Source organism: Chanodichthys erythropterus, chromosome 17 (genome assembly GCF_024489055.1).
Source record: "Chanodichthys erythropterus isolate Z2021 chromosome 17, ASM2448905v1, whole genome shotgun sequence".
NCBI classification, from domain to species: Eukaryota; Metazoa; Chordata; class Actinopteri; order Cypriniformes; family Xenocyprididae; genus Chanodichthys; species Chanodichthys erythropterus.
This window is the reverse complement of record NC_090237.1, coordinates 28,576,534-28,595,863: the sequence shown is the minus strand read 5'-3', so window position 1 is coordinate 28,595,863 and position 19,330 is coordinate 28,576,534. Positions and strand designations below refer to the sequence as shown.

The 19,330-nt window shown below is 42.7% G+C and overlaps 1 pseudogene; it reads left to right on the top strand.

Moving 5' to 3' along the window:
• Positions 1-5,546: 5,546 nt before the first annotated feature.
• Positions 5,547-13,484, top strand: LOC137004211 (chemerin-like receptor 1; annotated as a pseudogene).
• Positions 13,485-19,330: the final 5,846 nt, after the last annotated feature.

Here is a 19,330-nt window from a genome sequence, read left to right as displayed (position 1 = left end):
GACACAAATTGGGGACCTCTGTCGGAGACACGTCCATCGGGAGGCCATGAAGCCGAAAGACGTGGTCCACGACAATAACCGCTGTCTCCTTGGCTGATGGTAATTTGGGCAAGGGGATAAAATGAGCCGCCTTCGAGAACCGGTCCACTACGGTCAAAATGACTGTGTATCCCTGGGAGGGTGGGAGGGCGGTGATGAAATCTAGCGAAATGTGGGACCAGGGTCTCGAAGGGACTGGCAGCGGTTGGAGTAACCCATCCGGGGGACGATTGGCAGTTTTACCAACGGCACAAACTGAGCAAGCCAACACAAAATCGCGGACGTCCCGAGCCATACGGGGCCACCAGAATCGTTGCTGGACTAAAAATTTAGTGCGACTGACCCCTGGATGGCATGCTACCTTGGAACAATGACCCCACTGGATGACCATGGACCGTAATTCCTCCGGCACAAATAAGCGGTTCGGTGGACACTCGGGCGGAGGCGTTACCCCTTCTAAGGCCGTCTTGACCTTCGATTCGACCTCCCATGTGAGTGTGGAGACCACTACTGTCTCCGGTAAAATGCACTCGGGAGTAGACGGGCGTTCGGAACCATCAAAAACATGTGACAAAGAATCGGGTTTGATGTTTTTAGAACCCGGGTGATGCAGAGAGTAAAGTCAAAACGTCCAAAAAAAAGTGCCCACCGAGCCTGCCTGGAGTTCAATCTTTTGGCAGTTCTAATATATTCTAAGTTCTTATGGTCAGTCCATACGATAAAAGGCACCCCAGAACCCTCTAACCAGTGACGCCATTCTTCCAAAGCCAACTTGACTGCCAGCAACTCCCGATTACCAATGTCGTAGTTACGTTCGGCAGGGGATAAACGATGGGAAAAAAACGCGCACGGGTGCATCTTATCGTCTGTGGGAGAACGCTGGGATAACACTGCCCCTAGCCCCACCTCCGATGCGTCGACCTCCACCACGAACTGCCGTGATGGATCAGGGGCAACGAGAATAGAGGCCGAAACGAAGCGGGCCTTCAGTTTGGCAAACACAGCCTCAGCTGTGTCTGACCACCTGAACGTAGTTCTGGGGGAGGTCAAGGCGATCAGAGGTGAGGCTAGTTGGCTGAAATTGCGAATAAAACGCCGGTAGAAATTGGCGAACCCCAGAAACCTCTGTAGGGCCTTACGGGAATCTGGACTTGGCCAATCCACCACAGCCTTAACCTTCTCAGGATCCATGCGTACTCCCTCAGTCGACACGATGTACCCTAGAAAAGGAACAGACTGTGCATGAAAAACGCATTTCTCCGCCTTGACAAAAAGCCCATTCACTAGCAACCTGTGAAGCACTCGTCGAACGTGCTGCACGTGCTCCTGGAGAGAAGAGGAAAAAATCAATATGTCATCCAGGTAAACATATATGAATTGATCGATCATGTCTCGCAGCACGTCATTGACGAGCGCCTGGAAGACTGCGGGACTATTGGACAGGCCGAACGGCATAACCAAATATTCAAAGTGCCCCCTAGGGGTGTTAAAAGCGGTCTTCCATTCATCCCCCTCCCTGATGCGGACCAAATGATAAGCATTCCTTAAGTCCAATTTAGTGAAAACGGATGCTCCCTGCAACCTCTCGAAAGCTGAAGACATTAACGGCAAAGGATAGGTATTCTTTACCGTTATGTTGTTCAGCCCCCGGTAGTCAATACAAGGTCGCATAGATCCATCCTTCTTTTCCACAAAAAAGAACCCCGCCCCCGCCGGAGAAGAGGAAGGACGGATGAACCCCGTTGCCAGTGAATCAGAAATATATTTCTCCATAGCCTCTCTTTCAGGAACCGAAAGTGAATACAACTTGCCTTTAGGCGGAGATTTACCTGGCAATAAATCTATGGCACAGTCATAGGGACGATGCGGAGGGAGAGAAGCAGCCCTAGACTTACTGAACACTTCCTTCAGGTCATGGTACTCCGCTGGCACGGTGGACAGATCCACTGCTTCCTCCTGCAACACAAAACCAGAGACAGACGAACATGCAGAGACAAGACAAGACTCATGACACTCCTTGCTCCAGGCCACAATGGAACTTTGAGTCCAGTCTATGGGGGGTTGTGCTTGGTGAGCCATGGATGTCCTAGGACGACGGGTGTGAGGGGAGAATCAAAAATCAGAAAAGAGGTGAGTTCGGTGTGATTTCCGGAGGTGATGAGTGTGATGTCTTCGGTCCGGTATGAGATAGTGGGGAGACTCTGTCCGTTGAGGGCGTGCACTGCAATACTGTTGGTGAGAGGTTTGAAAGGGATGTGGAGTTTGATGGCCAAAGATCTGTCCAGAAAATTACCTTCCGCCCCAGAATCCAGCAGTGCTTTACAGTCGTGAGTGTGATTCGACCATCTCAATCTTACCGGGAGGAGTGTAGATGTAGATGAGGTCTTCTCGGCGGAGATCCCACCCGACAGTAGCCTCATGTTTACTGCCGGGCTTGCCCTTTTAACGGACAGTTGTACGCGAAGTGGCCAGACCCACCACAATATAGACAAAGTCCCTGGGATCTCCGCCTTTCCCTCTCCTCCCGGGAAATCCGAGCTCGACCCACCTGCATGGGCTCGTGATCTCGAACCGGGCTGACCGCATCCCCACCGCTGGATCGCGGACCTTCCATCCCGCCAAGCGACCTATGGACAGGAATCCTCTGTTCAACCCTGGTCAGTCGAGCATCAACTCTTAGTGCTAGATCAATGAGTCCATTGAGTGTAGTCGGAAGATCCAGCGCGTAGATTTCTTTCTGGATACGGTCAGCCAGCCCATGCAGGAACATGTCCCACTGCGCCTCCTCGTTCCAGTGGCACTCAGCCGCCAATGTGCGAAACTCGATGGAGAAATCGGACACAGACCTCTCTCCTTGGCGTAGCTCAGTTAGTAACCTGGCCGCTTCTCTCCCAGCGACTGACCGGTCGAAAACACGCTTCATTTCAGTGGCGAGTGCCTGGAACGAGGCGCAGCATGGATCTTGGTTCTCCCACACCGCCGTCCCCCAAAGAGAAGTCTTTCCAGTGAGAAGAGTGAGAACGAACGCCACCTTGCTTCGCTCCGAACTGAAAGTACGAGGCTGTAATGCAAAATGCATAGCACATCGAGTTAGAAAGGATCTGCAAAAGTTTGGTTCACCTCCATAAGACTCTGGCACAGGAAGACGAGGTTCAGGACTGGCGGCGTTCTCGGATGTCGGGGGAAGGACGGCCGGTGTGGGTGGCGCAGCGGGACTCCGAAGAAGCTGGAACTGCTGGGTGAGCTCGGACACCTGCGTCACCAAAGCTTGAACCGCCCGCCTGGTCTCGTTCAAATTCTGCTCTTGAGAATCCATTCTGCGAATACTGCGGTTGATAAACTCCTCCAATGCTGTCTGAGGGTTGCTCGCTGCTTCCATCCCTTGGTCAGATCGTTCTGTCATGATTGATCACAGGAAGCAAATGCGAGTTTACAGATTTATTAACAATGGTCAGAAAATGAGGTAAACACAGTCACAGTAATGGCGGATCTCTGGTGACGCAGGGATTGAGATTATCGGTGGAAGGTTGTGCAGAGAAGTGATGATGATGATAATCCAAGGTCCAGACAAAGAACACGAAGAACACCGAACTGGAAAAGGAGAAGACACGACTGGAACTCCGAGCAGGAACAGGACGAGACAACACAGCACAAACAACCAAACAACGATCTGACGGAGAAGGAGAGAATGAGGTGAGCAGATATAGGGGAGATAATGAGTAGCAGCTGGTGAGGTGATGACTTGCAGGTGACGTTATGATGAGCCACGTGGCCTGGAACACACACACACACACACATCCACGCCCACTGCTGTCACAACACAGAACACGCGACAGAAAGGAAACAATGCATCTGCGAGCCGTGACAGTCTTGTCATCGTCTCGTCTTAGTCATGAAAAAAAAGGTCGTTGACGAACATATTTCGTCTCGTCTCGTCTGACGAAATTAACACTACCCCGAACGCCCTGATCCGCCACCCACCCTCCCTCCCCGGTTGTTCCATCCATGGCACGAGGATGTGCCTACCGGGTGGGGGGAGTACTGTTACGGTCACTGTCTGTCTTGCCGTCACTGGACTCCATTTCCAATCATTCCTCCTGTTGCTCACCTGCTCACATTGAGCAATCACCTGCACCTGATCTCCATCAGCAGAGCAGCATTTAAGCACACACTTCACCCTAGCACTTTGTCTGGTCTCGTTTTTACATGGACTCACTATCTGTCACTGTCTTACTTCAGGTCTCCCTTATCCTTTGTGTCTCCAGCATCTTCTCATCCCAGACTCCTACTCCAACATACTCACCGAAGAGTGTGCTCGACTGCTCAGCTCCACAATCTCCTCCATCAATCTACAAAACAAAGAACTGTCAGTATTTTCTTTAAATTTTACCATCCTGCTCATTCTTTATTACTCACCTGCTTGTTTACCATCCTTACTACAATCAATAAATCCTCATATTCATTTCCTCATTGTTGTGAGTCTGTGTTTTTAAATGTGCTTTATAAATAAACATAAACTTGAACTTGAGACAACATAATAAATGCTATCTTACAATTGATTGCTCAGGGAGGCATTTGATGTCTTAAATAGTAAAAAAAAAAACAGGTCAATAAACATCCAACTTAAATTGAAATGTAAGATAATAACTACAATTATATTTCTAATAAATCATGTCATAAAAATTGTTTATTTCCTAAGAATGAGTCGAACGTCTGAATGTCCCACTAATGAGTTGTGACAGTACAAGACTGTTTCATTACAGAGCGACCTTGGACAGACTTCAGATTATGCAATTGAATATGCAATTGGAACTTCTGAGTTTCCAGTGAATATTTAAGCAAAAATAGCATCTCCTCCTCTCTTAGCCTTAAAAAGATATTTAACTGAGTGTTAAAGGATGATAATTAAAGAAACATGTACTGACATTATTTTCTTATTATTTACTGAGAAAACTGTTAAGATTAATAACCTTGTCACTTAAGGCTCTTTTTTTGTTTGTTTGTTTGTTTTAAATGTTTAGCATTTTTATGGTTTCTGCATTATGTTGTTTATTCATTTACACTAAGTATTTTTTGTATTTCTTAAAAAGTATCTTTAGTTTTCTCACATTTACTTTCTTGATGCTTTCCAGATGAATTACGTTGACTATAATTTGTTCCTTTAACAGTCCTTAAACATCACCTGAAGCACCCTATGTATGATGAAAATTATTTCAGTTCAGCTTTAAATGTTAAAAAGTGCTTTTTTATATATAGAGTTTAGCTAAAAAATATTTTGGTTAATATTTTTGTGTATATTTTTTCAGCCTCTTCAACAAAAATAGTAATAATGAGTAAGTTGGCCTACAGCTGTGGTTTTTACTTAGCAGTTTCAATGAACAACATTTTGAAATATCCTGTTGCTGTTCTTAACATTTCTAATGAAATAGGCTCGATAAAAAGAAACATGGATATTTGTGTGTTTCTCGCCATTGCTTTTTTAAATATTCTTTTTAATACGCATTTTCATTGCCACATTCATTGTTGGTTTCATTGGAAATGGGCTTGTCATATTTCTGACAGGCTGAAGAATGAAGATGACAGTCAACTCTATTTGGTTTCTCAACTTGGCAATTGCAGACTTCATCTTCATGATGTTACTTTTCCTTAGGTACTCTTTGTCCTTAATGTTCATTTCATCCATGACGATGGCACTAAACCTGTTTGCTAGCATTTATTTTCTTGTAGTGATCAGTCTGGACCGATGTCTGTGCACATGGATGGTTGTTTGGGCTCAAAATAACCGAACTGTACTGAGAGCCAGGATCATTTGCATGATCGAGTGGGTTTTATCCATCAGCTGCAGCATCCCTTTGTTCACTATGAATGTGTTTCCTGGTCCCAGTTTCTGGTCACATATATTTTTAGTGGGCTTTCTCATCCCCTTCCCAATCATTGCATCTTCACACATTGCTGTTGGAGTACGAATCAAATGCCTCAAAATAGGGAAGCAGCACAGGTCATACGGGGTCATTATCACTTTCATCCTTTTTTTCATATGTTGGTTTGTATTTTTGCATTTTATGTTTGTTTGTTTGTTTTTATTTATAAACCACAATTAAAACAACACCAGGTTGACCAATGTGCTGTACAATAATAACTAGAAAAGGCACAAAAAGAAAAAGGAGAAATAAATAAACAAATAAAACTTTTTTTTTTTTACTTTTTTTTTGCAATAAAAACAGATAACTGGAGTGCCAATGATGAAAAAGTATTTCTGACACCATTTGTCTTCAGTCACTATCTGGGTTTTCTAAACAGTTGTCTAAACCCCATTCTCTATGTGTTCATGTGTGATGAATATAAGAAGAAGCTGCACAGTCTCTGCTGCTGGTGCTGGAGACTTGCCTGGCAAGGCCAAACTGATATATCTTCTACAAGATATATCAGTCTGGTCAGTCCGCCCTCCGTTGCAATTCGTGTCAACTCCAAACCGTGCAATCAGGTTTGTTTATTTCAGTGATGCAAACAGCGTCACTCTAGTGCAGCGAAAGTCCCTTCAATATCAACAAAGATTGCGCACGGGAGACCCGGGAGTTTGTTCTATTCAGCTGTGAATTCAGTTTTAAATGACCAAAAACACATTAATTATTTACTTTTCGCTGATGACTCTCTTCTCCCTTTGCTAACGTCATATCCGCCCTTCTCTGATTGGTTTACTCCGCTTCCTGTTTGCTCATATTTGCTCCGCCCTTGAAATCGAATTGATTCAACCAGACTCATCCGCTGGTACAGTGGTGAGGCTGGATTTTCCAGGCAAGCTGGAGACGGCGTTTTCTGAAGAACATCTGATTTTTCATGAGTTCACACTTACAAATAATCAAATAGTAAAAAGTATGTGTAGTAGTATGCGTATTTGGCGTGCTGTCCGAGGAGAGGGCTCCGAGCTTGGTATTTTGGCCCGAACCCAGAGTACTTGTATTCTGGTTAAGAAAGTAACCAGGCAAGTGTGAGGAGACAGAGTGGTGGAAGGATGCTGTAAAACTGTTGAGGAATATGGGTAAGTCGACTGTGTCTATATATATATGCTTTCACTCATGCTGGGGTGCGTTTCACGAAAGCATCGTTAGCCAACTATGGTCGTAAGTCCCATTGAACTCTATTGGTAACGACGGAACTTGCGACCATAGTTCGCTTTGGGAAACGCACCCCTGATTGGGTAGATATGTTGATTATTGATTGCTAACAGCTGGCTGAGATGACGTGATGATTAGTCAGATTATTTGAATGTTGCTCCTCCCAAATTTTGTTAATAAAACATAGAGGAAGGCAGATATAAAAGGACAAGCAGAACAAGAAAAACACATTTGAATCTGTCTCTAAATGATTGTGACCACCATAACTATATATCTCACTGTAGTCCATATCATTGCTTTTTAAGAATTGCAATTTGGATGGAATTGTATTATGTTTCAGTTCTGTGCCTCAGTTTTTGCTTGTTTCTCTGTTTCTGTTAAGCCTGGGATACACTGCACAATTTTAACAATCCTATAAGATCATTACTTTATCACACTGTGCGACATGGATCTACTAATCTTGGGTACGACATGCATGTAGACTGTACGTTGATGACACCCCTTGACTCGTAGGCTATGATTAACAAGAAGACCACGTTGAATCGCACTTTGGCAGTTGTGTTGGCAAAAAATGTGTTGATTTCATTTTATTGGCTGGTCAGTGGACATAGATCGAAGCAGCAAACACTGTGCGATGATCATGCTGAATTTCTGACACTGTCAGAAAATGATTGTAGGCTATCTTTGGTTGCAAGACCAGGAAAACGGCCATCTTTGAATCTCCATCCCTCTCACAGTACGACATAGGCACAGATTAAAGCCGGGTGCACACTGCGATTTATAATAGTCCTTTAGGATTGTTGCTTGTCAGACTGTACGTTCATGATCCTCATGTCACCTCAGCCGTCATTTATGTCAGACTGTACGACAGTCAATATGCAATAAAAACAGACGCGCACTTGAAAACTTGTCCAGAGTTTTACATCATCAATCCATACACGTTCGATGACTGTGAGCTGCATTACACACGGGACTGAAATGGTGGCTAACAAAGACATCTCTAGCATTAATTTTGATCACAGCTTGTCTTGAAAAACGAAGACAATTAGTCATAGGAGAAGTCACTGCAGGACTGTGCACCAAATCTTCTGACACTGCCAGAAACAGTGTGAACCCGGCTTAAGAGCCACGATCAAAGAAATCACCATTGTTTCACAATGGCAATCTTTCGTCTGGGACAGCCAAAAATTGTGCAGTGTATCCCGGGCTTTAGTCTTTATAGGTTACAAACTGTTTCTTTATAGGTTACAAACTGTTTCTTTATAGGTTACAAACTGTTTGCGGTCACATGGTGTTACATGTTTCTTTGATTGGTTTGTTCTATTTAAGCCCTGTATTTCTTTCAGTTCATTGTCAGTTCTGCTTCACTTTGTTCAAGTTTGTTATTCTGTGTGTCTTTTGTTAATAAACAATTGCAACCAATGTGTAACAGTTGTTATAACCTTTCTAGTTATTTTGGATCGAACCAAACAAACTTGAAACTTCTTGATAAATGTTATGTTCTGTGCGTACTTTGCTCCAGTGGGTGACTGAACGACAACACTGTTACCTTCTCTGTGTATGACCTTGTCAATTGTACTGTGAAATGTTGTTGTAAACTTGTCTGTTTTATCCTGCTTCACAGGCACTTGATTTCCAACCTCTATGTTTGATGTCTTAGTGCTTCATCTGTTGTCTGTGTATAACTTGGCTTTTCCTTTCTGCTCTGTGTCTTTGTCTCAAACCTTCAAAATCACTGTGTGGTGTTGTGATGTCTGGTAACTTCCCTCTTATCTTCTTCTGAAAAAGAAGTTCCTGTTGTGGTATGTTGAATGGACTTGTAGACAGTCACATACTTGCATAGCTCTCTTTTCCAATCCTGGCCCTCAGCTTGGGCAATCCATACTCGTTTTATCAGTGATGCGTTTTGTCTTTCCACTTCTCCATTTGCTTGCACCCACTTTGGAGCTGTTTTGATATGGTGGATACCGTTCTCCTGACAAAACGTCTGAAAATGACTAGAGTTGAACTGACCCTTCACAAAGACCCCCTTAGTTACTGTTGCTTTGTCCGACAAGCCATGGCGCTGTCACGCCACACACAGTGAAAAATACATTGCGGAGCAAAGAGGACACTGACAACACGTCGACAGACGTGACAGAGCAGGTTACTTATGATATTAAACAAAGGCACTAATTTTGTAAGAAATTCGAACAATTAAAATAATTTGCTGGCTCTTTAATGTGTCTTGACAGACTGCTGTAATCATCTCTTCTTATTAGTTAATTTATAGCATCAAATAAACATGAATGAACATGAGAAGGGATGTTGTTTCAAATGTGGAAAGACATAAATACACACCATTTTTCAAGTTCAAGTCCACCGAGGTTAATCTTCTAACTCCTGACTGCTTTGTCGGACAAAATTGTGGATTCGGCGTTATAACTGGTTAGATCACTATGTGGCATTGTCACATAAGACACATGTTTTATCTATATAACGATGGTGATGGTTTTATGTATAATTGAGTTTTAATTGGGTTACATGTTGTCTTAGCCATTTTATTCCTCTTACTTTTTTTATGTGTGTATGTCTTTAAATGAGTCTGGGTCTGCCTGTCATGTGACTGATCACATAACAGGAATCAGGAACTAGACCAGTATAAAGAAGGCAGCATGGCAAACAAAGGTCATTACTAAATGACCACAAGCTGTATTGAGGAGTAGTTTGCATGGATTTACCTTTTCAGCGCTTCACATCATCTCATCTGCACTTGGATTATCACTTCTGCGGACTTTGTATATGCACTAGTGATGGGAAACCAAGGCTTTCTGAAGCGTTTGAGGCTTTCATCTAATTGTGCCAAAAAACGGTTCATTACTCGAAGCTTTTAACACAGTGTGCATTAGTGACATCTGGTGGTCAGACTTGTTTTCTCCACCCTATCTAACAAATCATCGCAGAGCAGATCTACGGTTTGAAAAAGCACGTGACCAAACAAAGCTTCGTAAATCTGTGACAAGAGTCGAGAGTTCTATCTAATCTTATCTAATCTCACCTAAATTAATTTGTGACAATGAGACCACAATTCGTGTCATCATGTGTAGCCTGGTCAATGGATTCACATATTGATTATATATATATACATGCATGCATGTATATATATATATATATATATATTTTATATATATATATATATATATATATATATATTATATATATATATATATAATATAAAATATATATATATATATATATATATATATATATATATATATATATATATATATATATATATATAATATATAATATATATATATATATACATGCATGCATGTATGTATGTATGTATATGTGTGTATGTATGTATGTATGTATGTACGTATATATATCATAATTAACGTGAGTTAAATATTTTGGGTGAGCTGTACGGGGTCTGAGCTAGACTCCAGCAATAACAGTTATGTGCCTCTCTCGCACATAACTGTAAACTCCTCTTTTGTGCTGCGTTTTCCGATCTCACACCAGAAAACTAAGAAACATGTACTTACTAAAAACATGTACACAAAGCTGCTGTCTGCGATTTTTACTCTTTGTCGTCATCTCTGTTTGAAACATGTGATTGCAGTCATATGCAGAACAGTTATCTGTACATGCGCTGTGTCTCGGCATCTAATGCTTCTAATGAATCTAATGCTTGCTGTCAGTCACCGCACCGGTGTGGATACTGCACTTCAGAATCACAGATTCTACGCCTTGAAAGTATGACCAATATAAGAATTTTCACTGGAAAATATCATCTGAACTAGTAAGTAACATGTCTGCCACTTTTGTACTGACCAACTGAGGAAAAAAGCATTAGGCCTACAATAAATCGTGCTACCAATGATGATTAAATCTAATGATTGCTTAGCTCGGATCACGCCAAACTGTGCAAATTATTATTACTGTTATATTGTTCTCAAATTGTTATTGTTAACAACATCAGCATTGCGTGACTGTGTATTTAGTGTGTATTAGCGTTACCTGTAGATTTCAATTTCTGTAGTCACTCCACAGTCCAAAGTCTTTTGCTTTTTGGCTACGGGTGAATCTCCAATTGATGCTTCATGCTCAAATTTCCCGCGGAAATCCGCCATGACGCTCTTATTATAAAACATTATTACAAGCTCACTGTTGTGAATCGAGACAAGATAATTAGATAGTTTTGAACACTGGCTGGTTATGTACTTGCTCAAAAATTGATTTTGGATCATTTTTAACCAAAAAAAGTTGCGGACTGCAGCTTTAATTAAAAATAAAGAAACATGTACTGACTTATTGTTTACTTATTATTTACAGAGAAAACTTGTAAGATTAATAACCTTTTCATGTCGGCACCGAGTAACTAGTGGTTAGTGTGCCGACATATGGTGCAAATGCGTTCACGGCGACCCTAGTTCGATTCCTGTCTCGAGGTCCTTTGCTGATCCCGCCCCCCTCTCTCCACCCAATGCTTTCATGTCTGCTCTCTACTGTCTTCTCTGAATAAAGGCACAAAAAAAAACTCATAAATATAACTTATAAAATAAGTAAATAACTTTTTCACTTAAGGCTCTTTTTTTTTTGCTTGTTTAAATGTTTAGCATTTTTACAGTTTCTGCATTATGTTGTTTATTCATTTACACTAAGTATTTTTTGTTTTTCTTAAAAAGTATCTTTAGTTTTCTCACATTTACTTCCTTGATGCTTTCCAGATGAATTACGCTGACTATAATTTGTTCCTTTAACAGTCCTTAAACATCACCTGAAGCACCCTATGTATGATGAAAATTATTTCAGTTCAGCTTTAAATGTAAAAAAAATGCTCTTTTACATATAGTTTAGCTAAAAATATTTTGGTTAATATTTTTTGTGTATATTTTTTCAGCCTCTTCAATACAAATAGTCAATGAGTAAGTTGGCCAACATCTGTGGTTCTTACGACAGTTTCATTTCATACTTAGCAGTTTCAATGAACAACATTTTGAAATATCCTGTTGCGGTTCTTAGCATTTCTAATGAAATAGGCTAGATAAACAAGAAACATGGTTATTTTTTGTGTATTGCTTTTTTTTTTTTTTATTCTGACCAAACTGTAGCCCCATCCAATATGATGTCATCAACCAGTAATGCAGATGTCACAGTGAATTCCTTAAGGAAAATATTTCAAATATTCAGTATTTTCCACCACTGTATAATATGTGTGTTTGGTGTTGGATTAGTCATCTACATCACAGGCCTCAAAATGAAAAAAATGTCAATACCATCTGGTTTCTCAACCTCGTGGTAGCAGGCTTCCTATTTTCATTCTTCCTGATCTTTAACCCTTAAATGCATACCTCGGGTCTTTAGTGACCAGGGACTTCATTCACTACCCTCCTCCTCATTCATTTTTTAAAGTTACACATCAACCTTCTTGGTATTCCTCAATCAATTTATTATAAAGAATATAACAAGAAAAAAATCATAAAATTATAAAAGAATGCCTATTTTTGTATTCATTTTTTGTAAAAATTGTATAGGGTCACTAACGACCCGAGGTATGTATGAGTGTATGTATATTTTTTTCTGCACAACAATTATTGAATCTTAGATGACGGAATAAGTGCAATTCACCTTTATTCCAAAATGTGGCAGTGTCTGATACACAATGCTGAGGTGACAACTCATTTACACAGAAAATTAAATAAGAAAAATTTGAAATGGCTCAGTGATTTACTGCAGAACAAGTACTGAACGCAATCAAATATGACTGTAACTCTTACTGGATTGATCTGGTGAAGCTGTAAGCGATCGAAATATTGATTTTGAAGATGTTGAAAATTATATAGTTTTGAGAATACATTTGAGATTCCGAATGGGCTCATATTTGTGACCTCAAACATAAAACGAGCCCATTATTTGCTGAATTTACTGGGAAATGAGCTCTGACAAGGACAGTGATGATGGCATAAAACATCTGCACAAACAGAGCCCTTTCAAGCTCCAAAAGGTAACAAAATACGATTTATTTTATTCTTCTGTAATTGTTACTCTTATATCAGAGGAGTTTTATATTATCGCGACAGGTAGAGGTCCTTACATGTTAGATATAGATCTGGGTCGATAAAGACCCGAATATGTAAGAATGACTGGCAAAACAGTCATGCATTTGAGGGTTAATGTAATTCATGAATACCGTGAGTTCAACTGGCCTTTTGGTGACTTAATGTGCTTCTTGAGCAGCCTGGTGACCATGTTGAATATGTTTGCCATCATCTTCCTGCTGACAGCGATCAGTTTGGACAGCTGCCTGTCCACCTGGGTGGTGGTGTGGTCAGGACCAAATGAACAGTCCTGAAAGCAATGATAATTTGCCTGCTTATTTGGTTAGCGTCAGTCGCTTGCAGTCTGCCTTTAGTCATCTCTCGGAAAACGCGTTCCATTTCTGCACAACAAACACGGTGCATTAATGACAATAAGAAGTATATCGGTTACGAGGGAACAGAGACATACGTCAGTAGTGACCGACAAACTGGAATCGGGATATCGCTAGAGAGCCCTATCAGCTTTGAGTAACTAAAAACAAGCCAATGGAATTGCCGTGCGATATTTGCATAATGTGCACCGCCTCCGACAGGTGGATATAAATAGGAAGCAGATGCAATTGAACTCTGTTTTTTGCTGAGGAGACAGCACTCCTAATTTAACTGCTGTTTTTTTTCCAAGCAGTGGCTCTACTGTCTCGCACAGGTACGGAGCGCGGATGGGACAGAGCAAAGCTAGGGCAGGGTCTGCCTCCTCCGAAGGCAGCGCTTGCAGGTTCACTACTTGATCTCTGAAGGGAGTGGTAGGAACCTTGGGCACGTATCCAAGCCAGACTCTCAGGACAACGTGAGAGTCACCGGGCCCGAATTCTAGGCACGATTCGTCGACTGAAAATGCATGCAGGTCCCCTGCCCTCTTGTGCGAGCCCAATAAAACCAGGAGGACGGTCTTAAGGGACATTACTTTTAATCCAGCTGATTGCAAAGGCTCGAAGGGATGACCCTGGAGAGATGTAAGTAAGTACCAGGGTGACATCCCAAGAGGGTACAAAGGGAGGGCGAGGCGGATTTAGTCTCCTTGCCCCCCTCAGGAACCTGATGATCAGATTGTGCTTCCCCAAAGACTTACCATCGACTGCCTCGTGATGTGCGGCAATAGCGGCAACATACACTTTGAGGGTGGAGGGAGACAGCCTTCGCCCCAAGCCCTCTTGCAGGAAGGAGAGCACAGATCTGATCGAGCATGATCGGGGGTCCTCTCGGTGAAGGAACACCATTCAATTAACAGGTTCCACTTCAACGCATAGAGGTTCCTCATAGAAGGAGCTCTAGCGAAAGTGATAGTGTGTACAACCGCTTGCGGGAGATCATTTAGAACCTCCGCTTCCCGTCCAGGGACCACACATGGAGTTTCCACAGGTTGGGATGCGGGTGCCAGAGGATGCCCTGTCTCTGAGTCAGAAGGTCTTCTTCAGAGGAATGGGCCAAGGAGGTGCTGTCGCGAGGAGCGTCAGATCCAAAAACCAGGTCCGAGTGGGCCAATACGGAGCCACTAGCAAGACCTGCTCCTCGTCCTCCCTGACTTTGCACAGAAGCTGTGCAAGAAGGCTCACTGGAGGGAACGCATATTTGCGTGGGCCCTGGGGCCAGCTGTGTGCCAGAGCATCCGTGCCGAGCGTGCCGGTGGTCAGGGAATAGAACCACTGGCAGTGGGCAGTCTCCAGGGAGGCAAACAGATCTATCTGTGCCTCGCCGAAGTGCTGCCAGATCAGCTGGACCACCTGGGGATGGAGTCTCCATTCGCCCGGAAGCGGAGGCTGCTGTGAGAGCTCGTCGGCTGCACAGTTGAGCATGCCTGGGACATGAATGGCACGAAGCGACCTCAGATGCTTCTGACTCCATAGCAAGAGATGGCCGCAGTGCTGTCCGAGCGGACCAGTACATGCTCGTCTGTCAACAGCTCCTGGAAGCGGCTCAGTGCAAGACGTACTGCTAGCAACTCGAGGCAATTGATATGCCAATGCAGTTGAGGTCCCGTCCACAGACCTGACACTGCATGCCCATTGTACGTGGCTCCCCACCCAGTGGCAGAGGCATCTGCGTGGACCACAACATGCCTGGACACTTGTTCGAGGGCAACTCCAGCCTGCAGGAAGGAAGGGTCTGACCACTTAGTGAGAGTGCGACGGCAGTTTGGTGTCATGGGGACACAGAACGTACCGCGCTGCCACGCCCATCTCAGGACTCGGCCGTGGAGCCAGTGTTGAAGCGGCCTCATATGAAGCAATCCAAGCAGCGTGACCGCGGCTGCGGATGCCATATGCCCCAGGAGCCTCTGAAAGACTTTCAGTGGGGCCGCTGTGCTGCACTTGGGTGTACTCAGGCAGTTGACTCCTCGGTGAGGCACGCTGTCTGGGTGACCGAGTCCAGTATACCGAGATAAGAGATCCTCTGCCCGGGGGCGAGTTTGCTCTTGTCCCAGTTGACCCAAAGATCCAACCGGCTGAGATGAGCTAACACCAAGTCCCTGTGTTCGCACAACTGCTCCCGCAAGCTGGCCAGAATACGCGTCCTGTAGGTCGATTGCTGCAAACCAATGCTGGAATCCTCTCCCGAAGAGCAGAATCCTTCCCCTCCAGGTCGCTCGTCTCAGGACGTAACTCCCCAGATCATTTGCCACCTGGCTTGACTTGAGCAGGTTGGGCGCCGCGTCCGGCTCCCTGCTGTTTGGCGGGTATTGGCTGCTGCTTTGCCGACTTAGCAGGGGCGGAGAACGACGCAGGCGGGCACCCTCGGCGCCGGGCAGGCTGAGGCTGTGCAGTCGGTGACAGGGTGGAGGCAGCAGCGGTCCGCCAGGGCAAGACATGTTTAATGACCTCAGCCTGCTTTTGGGCGGAACTGCTGGGCTATTTATATCCACCTGTCGGAGGCGGTGCGCATTATGCAAATATCACACGGCAATGCCATTGGCTTGTTTTTAGTTACTCGAAGCTGATAGGGCTCTCTAGCAATATCCCGATTCCAGTTCGTCGGTAACTACTGACGTACATTGGGTCTCATTCATGAAACACGAGCAGAACGAATTTTTGTGTAAATCGTGTGTAAAGTGGTTCTGGCGTAAATTTTCGGATTCATTAAAATGTTCGTATTTTCCAAATGTTAGTTGGTACGAAAGAAATCTACACCTGTTCCCAGCCACGCGTAAATAGTGCGTTTAACATCCGAACGTTTTGCTCATTAATATGGCTGCATTTTAATTCATCTTAATAAGGTACATTACACAGCATTTCGAAAAAAATAGTAATTACATACGTTTTTTCTTTTTACTTTTATTGTGAGAGCCAGTAATAGCATCTGCAAACGGAGCACTTTAATCAAATAATTAATTGATTTCAATAGGGCTGGGCAAACTAATGGCCCCAAATGGCCAAAATCCTTCGTTTGGTGTCATAATATGATGCCCATAATATATAGTTGTCAGTCGGATTTAATGGGCGGGATGTATGGTAATTGAGAATGAGCGTGCATGCGCGTTCCATTTACGACTGATTGGAATTCATTAACACACACACACATTTCACGCATGATTTGCGCGTAAACAGACTTTCCCGAAAACTCTCCTCCTGATTCACAAATACTTCGTAAACGTCAGAAGTGATAGTGACGTGTGTGTGTTAATGAATTCCAATCAGTCGTAAATGGGACGCGTGCACGTTCATTCTCAATTACCATAAATCCCGACCATTAAATCCGACTGACAATTATATATGGGCATCATATTATGACACCAAATGAAGGATTTTGGCCATTTTATAGGAAACAAGTTCCATAGTTTGCCCAGCCCTATTGAAATCAATTCATTATTTGATTAAAGTGCTCCATTTGCAGATGCTATAGGTGCGTTCACGCGGCCTCGTAACTCCTGCAGTTACAAGATTCTAGCTTGTAAAAAGCGTTCACGTCCTGGTAGAGTTCGTAATTACAGTTTGTAAGCTGGGAGTTTTCTGAAAGCTCCCACATGTAACATGTAGCCACTATACCACCTGACCGCTGTAGATTTATTTATTAGGCGTTGATAGTGGTGCCATGGAAACGCATAATTTCCAGTCCAAGGACCAAAAGGACGTGAACAGCTCCAAATATAACGTCATTTCAAGATAGCGGTAAATACAAGGTGACGTGAACGCAGCTTATTACTGGCTCTCACAACAAAAGTAAAAATAAAAAACGTATGCAATTACTATATATAATATTTTTTCAAAATGCTGTAAATATGTACAGTTATGTTCAAAATAATAGCAGTGTTTAAAAAAACTGAGTAAAGCTCAAAATCCATATAATAACCTTTATTTCAACACACACAAATGCATTGGGAACACTGCACATTATATTCTAAATCAAAACATGAAGAAAAAAATTATCAAATTTGTTATTACTTTTCAGAAAGTGAAGGAAAAGGAATATTAGGCTGTTCAAAAAAATAGCAGTGTCTGCATTTTTCTTTACAAAGTCACATATTTACTGTATAAACTGAAAAATGCTTAAAGATTTTGCTTTCTTGTGAATCACTGAACTAATATTTAGTTGTATAACCACGGTTTCTGAGAACTGCTTCACATCTGTGTTGCATGGAGTCGACCAACTTCTGGCACCTGTGAACAGGTATTCCAGCCCAGGACGATTGCACTACACACCACAATTCCTCTGCATTTCTTGGTTTTGCCTCAGAAACAGCATTTTTGATGTCACCCCACAAGTTTTCTATTGGATTAAGGTCTGGGGATTGGGCTGGCCACTCCATAACGTTAATCTTGTTGGTCTGGAACCAAGATGCTGCTCGTTTACTGGTGTGTTTGGGGTCGTTGTCTTGTTGAAACACCCATTTTAAGGGCATTTCCTCTTCGGCATAAGGCAACATGACCTCTTCAAGTATTTTGATGTACTCAAACTGATCCATGATCCCTGGAATCCGATAAATAGGCCCAACACCATAGTACGAGAAACATCCCCATATCATGATGCTTGCGCCACCATGCTTCACTGTCTTGACAGTGTACTGTGGCTTGAATTCAGTGTTTGGGGGTCGCCTGACAAACTGTCTGCGGCCCCTAGACCCAAAAAGAACAATCTTGCTTTCATCAGTCCACAAAATATTGCGCCATTTCTCTTTAGGCCAGTCAATGTGTTCTTTGGCAAACTGTAACCTCTTCAGCACGTGTCGTTTTTTCAACAATGGGACTTTGCTAGGCTTCTTGCTGATAGCTTGGCTTCACATAGGCGTCTTCTAATTGTTACAGTACTCACAGGTAATTTTAGACTTTCTTTGATCTCCCTGGAGCTGATCATTGGCTGAGTCTTTGCCATTTTGGCTATTCTGCGGTCCATTCGAATGGTAGTTTTCCGTTTTCTTCCACGTCTTTCTGATTTTAGTTGCCATTTTAAAGCATTAGATATCATTTTAGCTGAGCAGCCTATCATTTTCTGCACTTCTTTATATGTTTTCCCCTCTCTAATCAACTTTTTAATCAAAGTACGTTGTTCTTCTGAACAATGTCTGGAACGACCCATTTTACTCCGATTTTCAGAGAGAAATGCACAGTACAACATTTGCTGCCTTCATCCTTAAATAAGGACCATTTGTTTGACATCAGTTTTTACACAGAATTAATTGAAATTGATTAATCTCTAATTGAACTCTACACTGCTATTATTTTGAACACACCCATTTCAATTAATGATTCAATTACACATAATCAGCAGCATGCATGTCATGACTATTGTGTCTGTTGGTTTTCTATTACTCTACTACATCTATTAGTAAAATATTTGCCATGTAGAAATATAATTTCTATCAAAAACAATGATTGATCTGGTTAGTGATGTTGGACTGCTATTATTTTGAACACAACTGTACCTTATTAAGGTGAATTAAAATGCAGCCTTATTAATGAGCTAAACGTTCGGATGTTAAACGCACTATTTACGCGTGACTGGGAGCAGGTGTAGATTTCTTTCGTACCAACTAACATTTGGAAAATACGAACATTTTAATGATTCCGAAAATTTACGCCAGAACCACTTTACACACGATTTACACAAAAATTCGTTCTGCTCTTGTTTCATGAATGAGACCCAATGAACGTGACTGAA